A 10,039-nucleotide genomic window follows, 5' to 3' on the forward strand; every position below is an offset into this window, starting at 1 on the left:
GGGGCCGATGATCACCTCCACAGCATCAACAAGGTGTTAACTGCCTCGCATTAATGATTGATGGTGGACTCTGGGTCAATTGAGGTCGGGCCACAGCAGCTGGCATGTACGTTCTGCCATGTACATTTCTGCTCGAGACCGACATTACTTTATGCACAATACTGGCCGAAACTTCTTTACTCTGCGAAATCTGTTTGGTGTTGTCGCTGGTGGACATAAATGCCTGGGTTATCATTATGGCTTTACTTAGATTTGGAGTTTCTACAGTCAACAGTTTGCGAAGTATTGTCTCATGTCCAATGCCCAGTACAAAAAAGCATTTCTTCCAGGAAACCCTCAAACTTACAATGTCCTGTGAGGCACCTTAGTTCGGCAACATAGCTCGCCACTTCCTGGCCCTCCGATCGTTTACACATGTCGTACCGATTCCTCGCCATCAAAACACTTTCCTTAGGATTTAGATACTCCCGGACCAGCGTACACAATTCTTCGTAGTATTTCTCTGTTGGTTTTGCCGGAGCTAGGAGATTCTTCATGAGGCCATAGGTTGTTGCCCCACAGACAGCTAGGAAGATTGCCCTTAGTTTGGTGGCGTTCTTGTCCTCTTCCATCTCGTTGGCCACAAAGTATTGGTCAAGTCTCTCTACAAAGGCCTCTCAATCATCCCCTTCTGAGAACTTCTCCAGGATACCGACTGTTCTTTCCATTTTTGCGCAGTTGTTCATTACCTCGTCGCCAATTGGTACACTCATAATAAAGGATGAAACTGAGTACTGTGTACAATAAGCAAGTGTGACCTTAGCTCCTTTAATAAGACTCCAGAGTGCAGGTACCTCGTGGGTGGCCCACTTATATACTGTGCTCCCAAGGGATGCTGGGATCCCTTGGAACTCCAACAGGTGGGCCCTCTGGTGGTCAGGTGTCATACAGGTTACGCAGGGTTAAATACATTACAGTTACCTCCTCAAAAAATTTAATCAGGTTAGTCAAACATGATCTACCTACCCTTAACAAATCCGTGCTGACTGTCCCTAAGTAATCCTTGCCTTTCTAAATGTAGATTTATCCTGTCTGTCAGGATTTTTTCCAATATTTTCCCACCACTGAGGTTAGGCTGACAGGCCTGTAATTGCTCAGCCTATCCCTTTCTCCCTTCTTAAACAAGACTACCACATTAGCAGTCCTCCAGTCCTCCGACACCATGCCTAAATCCAATGAGAACTGGAAAATGATGGTCAAGGCCTCTGCTATATTTTCTTTTACTTTGCTCAACAGCCTGGGATACATTTCATCCAGGCCTGGGGTCTTATCTACTTTCAAAGCTGCTAAACCCCTTAATACCTCCTCTCTCACAATGTTTATTTCATCCAGAATTTCACATTCCTCCTCGATAGCAGTATCTGCATTGTCCCTTTGCTTTGTGAAAACAGATGCAAAGTTTTCATTATTGCTCTTAATATATTTATAGAATATCTTTGGGTTTTCCTTAATTTTACTTGCCAAAAATTTTTCATGCTCTCGCTTAGCATCCCTAATATCCTTTTTAATTTTTCCTCAGAATTTTCTATATTCCTCCAAAGATTCTGCAATATTTAGCCATCGGTATATGACATAAGTTTCTCTTTTTTTCTTTATCCTCCCCTATAAGTCCTTAGACATCCAGGGGGCTCTGGAATTATTATTCCACCCTTGTTCTTTAAGGGCACATGTTTGGCCCTCCAGATCTCCTCCTTGAATGCCTCCCACTGTTCCAACATTGATTTACCTACAAGTAGCTGTTTTCAGTCCACTGTGGCCAAATCACTCCACAACTTAGCAAAGTTAGCTTTTCCCCAATTTGGGACTTTTATTCCTGGTCTATCCTTGTCCTTATCCATAACTAACATGAATCTGACTGAATTATGGTCACTGGCACCCAAGTGCTCTCCCACTAATACCCTTTCAACCTGCCCAGCTTCATTCCCCAAAACTAAATTCAAAACCACCCCCTCTCATGTTGGGATTGTTACATACTGACTAAAAAAAGTTCTCTTGAATGCATTTTAAGAATTCCGCACCCTCTATGTCCTTCACACTATATTTATCCCAATCAATATTAGGATAGTTAAAATCCCCTACCTTTACTGCCCCATGGTTTTTGGACTTCACAGAAATGTGCCTACATATTTGCTCCTCTATCTCACTCCCACTGTTTGGGGTCTATAATAAATGCCCAGCAGTGTGATCGCCCCATTTTTAATTTTCAATTCGACCCATATGGCCTCATTTGATGATCTCTCTGGCATATCATCCCTCCTCACCGCTGTAATAGTTTCTTTAATCAATACCACGATATCCCCCCCACCCCCCACTTTTACCCTACTCTCTGTCTTGTCTTAAAATCCCGTAACCAGGAATGCCAAATCTGCCCCTCTTTCAGCCATGTCTCTATAATGACTATAATGTCATACTCCCAAGTGGCTACCTGTGCTCTTAGCTCATCCACTTTATTCACTATACTCCTTACATTAAAGTAGATACCATTTAGCACAGGAAGACCTCCTTGATTACTACTTACAAACCCTTGTTTCCTCTGTCTTACAGATTGACTTTCTAAATTCTTGCTGTCCAATTTCTGCTTTACTTCCTTCCCTATTGAATTTGTTCTCAGATTTCCATCCCTCTGCCAAGCTAGTTTAAACTCTCCCCAACAGCACTAGCAAAACTCCCCATGAGGATATTGGTCCCTGCACTGTTGAGGTGCAATCCATCCGGTTTGTACAGGTTCCATCTCCCCCAGAAGCGGTCCCAATGCCTCAGGAATTTAAAGCCCTCCCTCCGACACCAACTCTCCAGCCACGCATTTATCCTCTCTATCCTTCTATTCTTATACTCATTAGCACGTGGCACCGATAGTAACCCGGCGATTTCAACCTTTGAGGTCCGCCCCTTTAATTTTTTTCCTAGCTCCCTAAATTCTGCCTCCAGAACCTCATCCCTCTTCCTACCTATGTCGTTGGTCCTCATATGGACCACGACGTCGAGCTGTTTACCCTCTCCCTCCAGAATGCCCTGCGTCTGCTTTGTGACATCCTTGACCCTGGCACCAGGGAGGCACCATACCATCCTGGAGTCACGTCTATGGCCGCAGAAACGCCTCCTTGTTCCCCTAACTATTGAATCCCCGACCACTACAGCTCTCTTATTCTTCATCCATCCCCCCTGTGCAGCGGAGCCACCCGTGGTGCCTCGGACTTGGCTCTGGCTGCACTCCCCAGAGGTACCGGTACTCAGAAGAGAATATGGGTTGGAAAGCGAGATGGACTCACGGGGGGACTCCTACACTACCTGGCTAGCGTTTTTACTCCGTATGGTGGTCACCCACTTTTCTTCTACCTGCATACTTTTAAGCTGCGGGGTGACCACCTCCTGAAATGTGCTATCCACGTAGCTCTCAGCCTCGCGGATGTACCGTATTGATTCCAGCCGCCGCTCAAGCTCCAAAATGCGGAGATCAAATAGTTAAAGCTGGAGACACCTTCTGCACACATGGTTGTCTAGGCCGTGCGAAACATCCAAGACTTCCCAAATGCTGCAGGATGTGCACTCCACAGGACTGAGCTGCCTTGCCATCCCTCTAATTAGACTTATCGAATTAAAATCTAATTAAAAAGAAAAAGAGAGAGAGATACTTATCAATCAAACAGCCAAACACTTACCTGCCCGGATGAGGGCTGTGAGCTCGTCGCCAGAACTGATCACCTCACCTACCTCCGGCCCTCCGGCTCCTCGGACTCTTGGCCTCCTGAACTCATCGAAGTCTTTGGCCTTTCGGACTCACCAAGAGTCGCTCGGGTCAGGGCCTCTCGGGCTCACTGAGGTCGGGGCCGTTCAGGCTGGGGCTGCCCGGGTTGGGGCCGCTCGGGTCGGGGCCTCTCGAGCTCACTGAGGTCAGGGCCGCTCGGATCGGGGCTGCTTGGGTCGGGGCCCCTCGGGTCGGGGCCTCTCGGGCTCACTGAGGTCGGGGCCTCTCGGGTCTGGGCCTCTTGGATCGGGACCTCTCGTGCTCACTGAGGTCGGGGCCGCTCAGGTCGGGGCCTCTCGGGTCAGGGCCTTTCGGGCTCACTGAGGTCGGGTCCTCTCGGGTCGGGGCCTCTCGGGTCGGGGCCTCTTGGGCTCACTGAGGTCGGGGCCTCTCGGGTCGGGGCCTCTTGGGTCAGGGCCTCTTGGGCTCACTGAGGTAGGGGCCTCTCGGGTCGGGGCCTCTTGGGCTCACTGAGGTCGAGGCCTCTCGCGTCAGGGCCTCTTGGGCTCACTGAGGTCGGGGCCTCTCGGGTTGGGGCCTCTTGGGTCGGGGCCGCTCGGGTCGGGGCCTCTCAGGCTCACTGAGGTCGGGGCCACTCGGGTTGGGGCCTCTCGGGTCGGGGCCGTTCGGGTCTGGGCCGCTCATAAGAACATAAGAACATAAGAATTAGGAACAAGAGTAGGCCATCTAGCCTCTCGAGCCTGCTCCGCCATTCAACAAGATCATGGCTGATCTGGCCGTGGACTCAGCTCCACTTACCCGCCCTCTCCCCGTAACCCTTAATTCCCTTATTGGTTAAAAATCTATCCATCTGTGACTTGAATACATTCAATGAGCTAGCCTCAACTACCTCCTTGGGCAGAAAATTCCACAGATTCACAACCCTCTGGGAGAAGAAATTCCTTCTCAACTCGGTTTTAAATTGGCTCCCCCGTATTTTGAGGTTGTGCCCCCTAGTTCTAGTCTCCCCGACCAGTGGAAACAACCTCTCTGCCTCTATCTTGTCTGTCCCTTTCATTATTTTAAAAGTTTCTATATAATCACCCCTCATCCTTCTGAACTCCAACGAGTAAAGACCCAGTCTACTCAATCTATCATCATAAGGTAACCCCCTCATCTCCGGAATCAGCCTAGTGAATCGTCTCTGTACTCTCTCCAAAGCTAGTACATCCTTCCTGAAGTAAGGTGACCAAAACTGCATGCAGTACTCCAGGTGCGGCCTCACCAATACCCTGTACAGTTGCAGCAGGACCTCCCTGCTTTTGTACTCCATCCCTCTCGCAATGAAGGCCAACATTCCATTTGCCTTCCTGATTACCTGCTGCACCTGCAAACTAACTTTTTGGCATTCATGCTCAAGGACCCCCAGGTCCCTCTGCACCGCAGCATGTTGTAATTTCTCCCCATTGAAATAATATTCCCTTTTACTGTTTTTTTTCCCCAAGGTGGATACCTCACACTTTCCGACATTGTATTCCATCTGCCAAACCTTAGCCCATTCGCTAAATCTCTTTGCAGCTTCTCTGTGTCCTCTACACAACCCGCTTTCCTACTAATCTTTGCGTCATCTGCAAATTTTGTTACATACACTCTGTCCTCTCTTCCAGTTCATCTATGAATATTGTAAACAGTTGTGGTCCCAGCACCGATCCCTGTGGCATACCACTAACCACCGATTTCCAACCTGAAAAGGACCCATTTATCCCAACTCTCTGCTTTCTGTTAGCCAGCCAATTCTCTATCCATGCTAATACATTTCCTCTGACTCCGCGTACCTTTATCTTCTGCAGTAACCTTTTGTGTGGCACCTTATCGAACGCCTTTTGGAAATCTAAATACACCACATCCATCGGTACACCTCTATCCACCATGCTCGTATATCCTCAAAGAATTCCAGTAAATTAGTTAAACATGATTTCCCCTACATGAATCCATGCTGCGTCTGCTTGATTACACTATTCCTATCTAGATGTCCCGCTATTTCTTCCTTAATGATAGTTTCAAGCATTTTCCCCACTACAGATGTTAAACTAACCGGCCTATAGTTACCTGCCTTTTGTCTGCCCCCTTTTTTAAACAGGTGTTACATTAGCTGCTTTCCAATCCGCTGGTATCTCCCTAGAGTCCAGAGAATTTTGGTAGATTATAACGAATGCATCTGCTATAACTTCCGCCATCTCTTTTAATACCCTGGGATGCATTTCATCAGGACCAGGGGACTTGTCTACCTTGAGTCCCATTAGCCTGTCCAGCACTACCCCCCCAGTGATAATGATTGTCTCAAGGTCCTCCCTTCCCACATTCCTGTGACCAGCAATTTTTGGCATGGTTTTTGTGTCTTCCACTGTGAAGACCAAAGCAAAATAATTGTTTAAGGTCTCAGCCATTTCCACATTTCCCATTATTAAATCCCCCTTCTCATCTTCGAAGGGACCAACATTTACTTTAGTCACTCTTTTCCGTTTTATTTATCGGTAAAAGCTTTTACTATCTGTTTTTATGTTTTGCGCAAGTTTACCTTTGTAATCTATCTTTCCTTTCTTTATTGCTTTCTTAGTCATTCTTTCCTGTCGCTTAAAATTTTCCCAATCTTCTAGTTTCCCACTAACCTTGGCCACCTTATATGCATTGGTTTTTAATTTGATACTCTCCTTTATTTCCTTGGTTATCCACGGCTGGTTATCCCTTCTCTTACCACCCTTCTTTTTCACTGGAATATATTTTTGTTCAGCACTATGAAAGAGCTCCTTAAAAGTCCTCCACTGTTCCTCAATTGTGCCACCGTTTAGTCTGTGTTTCCAGTCTACTTTAGCCAACTCTGCCCTCATCCCACTGTAGTCCCCTTTGTTTAAGCATAGTACACTCGTTTGAGACACTACTTCCTCACCCTCAATCTGTATTACAAATTCAACCATACTGTGATCACTCATTCCGAGAGGATCTTTTACTCGGAGATCGTTTATTATTCCTGTCTCATTACACAGGACCAGATCTAAGATAGCTTGCTCCATTGTAGGTTCTGTAACGTACTGTTCGAAGAAACAATCCCGTATGCATTCTATGAATTCCTCCTCCAGGCTACCGCGTGCGATTTGATTTGACCAATCGATATGTAGGTTAAAATCCCCCATGATTACTGTCATTCCTTTTTCACATACCTTCATTATTCCCTTGATTATTGCCCGCCCCACCGTGAAGTTATTATTTGGGGGCCTATAAACTGCGCTCACCAGTGACTTTTTCCCCTTACTATCTCTAATCTCCACCCACAATGATTCAACATTTTGTTCATTAGAGCCAATATCGTCTCTCACAACTGCCCTGATATGATCCTTTATTAACAGAGCTACCCCACCTCCTATTCCCTTCTTAACTATCTTTCCGAATTGTCAGATACCCCTGTCTGTTTAATTCCCAGTCTTGGCCACCCTGCAACCACTTTTCTGTAATGGCCACCAAATCATACCCATTTGTAATGATTTGTGCCGTCAACTCATTTACTTTATTTCGAATGCTGCGTGCGTTTAGGTAGAGTGTTTTAATACTCGTTTTTAAACCATGATTTTTAGTTTTGACCCCTCCTGCAGCCCCTTTATATTCAGTGGCCCTTTTTGTTTTTTGCCTTGGGTTTCTCTGCCCTCCACTTTTACTCATCTCCTTTCTGTCTTTTGCTTTTGTCTCCTTTTTGTTTCCCTATGTCTCCCTGCATTGGTTCCCATCCCCCTGCCATATTAGTTTAACTCCTCCCCAACAGCACTAGCAAACACTCCCCGTGGGACATTGCTTCCGGTCCTGCCTAGGTGCAGACCGTCTTGTTTGTCCTGGTCCCACCTCCCCCAGAACCGGTTCCAATGCCCCAGGAATTTGAATCTCTCCCTGCTGCACCACTGCTCAAGCCATGTATTCATCTGAGCTATCCTGCGATTCCTACTCTGACTAGCACGTGGCACTGGTAGCAATCCCGAGATTACTACTTTTGAGGTCCTACATTTTAATTTAGCTCCTAGCTCCTTAAATTCGTCTCGTAGGACCTCATCCCTTTTTTTACCAATATCGTTGGTACCAATGTCCACCACGACAACTGTTTATGTTTCTGTGAGGTGGATGACCACTGTATAATGAGTTTTAAACTTAGAGAGAGAGAGAAAAAAGCCTGACTTGGTCCCCACCTCGTAAGGTGTATGCCACACGTAGGGGATTTACTATAATACAAAATCTTCAGTGCACCGTCGCTTCTCAAAGCACATTGATGATTGATGATGTTCGTGAGTCATGCTGCAGCTCCCGCTTCTCCAACTTCCCTCAGTTTCGGTCGTGACCATTATTGTCCTGATAATCGTGAGGATCCGTAACATGGTCTGTGGGAAACAAGATCAGTGCAGTATTTACTCTTTGGCAGTTTTTAACTGATTAATGTGAAACCACTTCTTGTACTTAACGTCCTTTTTCCCCGGTAACTGAATCAAATAAACCGCAGGGTTCAATCGGTCTATAATCATATGCGGTCCCCACCATCTGGGCTCAAAGGCAGCTTTTTCCCATAATTTGGAATCATTACTGAGTCTCCCACCTCATATTCAAAGGGACGTACTTTCTTGTCTTCTTGACTTCTCCAATTTGATGGCCACAAATCGATTGATCTGATCGGTGTAATCTAACACTTGTTCCAGCCACTTAGAACTACATGGTTTCATTGTCAGGGGACTCATCCCTGTTAGTGTTAGCTGGCCTGGCGTTCTCATGAGCCTCTCCGTCATGGCCTGATATGGGGAGACCCTGTTGTTCTATGAGGTGTGGACCTCATTGCCATTAAGCACATTGGCAGCATGTGTAGGGGAGGACGAAAACCCCCTCATTTTACCCAGAAGGAAAAGGGCTGTGGGATCAGTCTGTGCTGTGAATTGAAACCGATGGAAGGAAAACTTTGGGACACAAATGGAGACCCCCCCCCCCCAGTGTTTGGACTCATAGGAAAGGGAATTTAATTTGGAACTATCCACCAGAAAGTTTGAAATCCTAAAGTGCACATGGAAGAAACTACGAACTTTAATCGAATTTGGGATTTTTTAAAAGGTCTGCAAGAAAAGGGGTGGAGTCAGTATCAAAAGGGCCAGTTTGGACATTGGAACTAATCAAATTGTCTGGGAACTGTATACCCTCGAAACTTGCCCCTTGAAAACATTAGCATTTAAACAATGCCACATACATATTCCAACACCTTTTTCATCAGGCATAGAAATATCTGGCTCAGGCCAGATTAGCACTATGGCTACAGGAGGCCAATGCAATCAACACCCACTCAAACTTTGAGTAGGTTAAGATCAGTGGGAAAAAAACCTAAAAACCTCAAACTGCTGCATTTTTCAAAATCAAAAGTCCACCAATGAGAAGAATCGACTTCAGCAGGAGAGGCGGACTGGATAATCTGGCTATAAAAAAGGGGTTTCTGACGTAGTGAAGAAAAGAAGTGATGATTTTCCCTGCCCTCGTGATTCAACAACCACAACCACAAGCCTCTTGACACTGAAGGAAAACCAGTGTCCGAAGACACCGTAGATAGAAGAAACAAACCACCAGACTGCGGAAGGCACAGTAGTGAGTATAACCTCCGGTCCCCAGAACTCCCAACTCAGTTAGGCCAGGAAAGGTGGGAGGTTGGGCATTGTACTGCTAAACTGGTGTAAAGATTTTCGTTGGGTCCGTTTTAGTGGGATTTAGGGGGATTGTTTTGTTGGTGTATTGCTGTTTGTTGAGTTACACCTTGTCAAATAAATTGGAAGCCTAAAGTTCCTCTTGGAATCACCATGTCTCAGTTCTATTGTATTACATCTCCTGATCGTGAGTCTTATGTCAGAACCGTGTAAGGGAAGCTAGGAGCGCCTCGAAAACGCTCAACTGTGTGTCACAGGCTAGGTAAGAAGGGGTTAGGAGTGTTTGACATTCACAGGTGCCTCACAGGCTAGGCATAAGCTGTGGGGATGCACGAGTCTCAAAACCCCCTTCATAAGCTGTGGACACAGTCTCTCCAGGGGTACTCTTGCAGCACTCAGGGTACCTCACAGGCCAGGCATAAGCTGTGAGGGCAGAAGCCCAGAGAGAGACACCCAAGGCACAACAACACTCCCCGAGAACCCCTTACAGGACATTGCGACCACGAAGGGACTTAAGCAAACAGGAGATGTTAATATAACAGATGAGGTGATAAGAGAGGAAACTAAAATGGAGGTGAGAATTTCCTCATACATTTTTGGCAAG

The sequence above is a fragment of the Pristiophorus japonicus genome, chromosome 3, assembly GCF_044704955.1.
Source record: "Pristiophorus japonicus isolate sPriJap1 chromosome 3, sPriJap1.hap1, whole genome shotgun sequence".
NCBI lineage: Eukaryota > Metazoa > Chordata > Chondrichthyes > Pristiophoridae > Pristiophorus > Pristiophorus japonicus.